The sequence below is a fragment of the Octopus bimaculoides genome, unplaced genomic scaffold (genome assembly GCF_001194135.2).
Source record: "Octopus bimaculoides isolate UCB-OBI-ISO-001 unplaced genomic scaffold, ASM119413v2 Scaffold_32504, whole genome shotgun sequence".
Classification (NCBI taxonomy): domain Eukaryota; kingdom Metazoa; phylum Mollusca; class Cephalopoda; order Octopoda; family Octopodidae; genus Octopus; species Octopus bimaculoides.
In genome coordinates this window covers 3,599-5,125 of record NW_026305254.1, presented here as the reverse complement: position 1 = coordinate 5,125, position 1,527 = coordinate 3,599, and positions in this window count along the sequence as shown.

The window sequence follows — 1,527 nt, the reverse complement described above, 5'->3', positions numbered from 1 at the left end:
CCCCGTTCCCACCCCGCTCCACCTTGCACCACTCCATACTACCCTGTGCCACCCTCCCTCACTGCATGACATTCCCTGTGGCATCATTCTTCTGTCTCAGCCTCCTGCTATTTACCTGCCTACCCGAAACGAAACCCGGGTGGCAGTTGTTGTGATAATGTTGTCAGTGGTATTGGTGGTGGTGGTGGTGGTGGGTGGGTGATGTGAGCAGTGGTGCTGGTGCTGGTGGAGAAGGGACAGAAGTGCATGCCCCTCCCCTCAGATTTCTCAAAGACACTGCAATACTCTGATGCATACATGTGTGATTCATTACACCTTTGCCACCACCACCTTCATCGCTACCACCACTGCCAGAAACAACTACAACCCGACTATCACATCATGTGGCAACGCAACCAATTAGAAAGAGCAGCCAACTATCTCGCAAATTCTTAAAGAAGGACACTTTTCAGTGGTTCTCAACCAATTTATTTCATCTTTTCAATCGTATTTTACTCAAATTGACCCCTAAACCATTTCATGTTCCTTTCATATTCTGGTAATCAAATAATTATCTGGGATTTTCTAAAAAGCTCGTTAAAATGTGTTGGTGTCTCATAGAAATATAATTAATTAATTCCACACAAATTTTAATAACAGAATCTGATATGCAGCTCCAGGGGTCTTGTGGACCCTGATTGAGAACCACCGATTTAGATAACAGATGGGATGGTCACAGCTGGAACGTCTTTGATCATAGGTCTGTCTGGATCAGGACTGACCTGGGGTTAAATAAACAACAGCCATCTCCATCACCATGACCACCACCACCAAGAGCTGTTACTCAATTTAACCATCAACTCAAGTACCTACATACCGACCTCCCCATTTACCTGGCACCCCACCGCTCCAGCCTTCAAGAGTTGTAGATCTGGATGGTAGCAACATCCACCCGAGAGTACAGTGTTGTGGGTGTGCAGCACAACAAACAAATGGCTGTTTTTCTATTTAAGGTGTCATTCCACGAATACCTGGGGGTGGGGGTGGGGTTCACACGTTTAAAACAATTACAAGTGTCTGCCTACATTGTTATCATATATATACACATCTATATACATACATGTGTGTGTGTGTGTGTGTGTGTATATACATATATATATATATATGCATAAGACCAGTTCATGTATGGTTTGGAGATATTCTAACTTGTAAAAGTTCAAATATATCTTCATATAAACGATACTATCTTTGTCTATCCATCTATCTATCTATATACCAGGGTATATATTTATATATACAAACATATATATGTGAGCCTGGTGCAGCCATCCGGTTCACCAGTCCTCAGTCAAATTGTCCAACCCTTGCTAGCATGGAAAACGGACATTAAACGTCTTCTGTTGGTTGTTTTTCCTCGCATTAGGTACTAAATGTGGTTATTTTGAGAAGTCCACTGTGTGGCGTTATTATTTTCTGTAATAATGCCCTTTATATAAATATAAACGAATAATTATATTCTTGGGAATAGAAATTTCCCTTATGAATTTT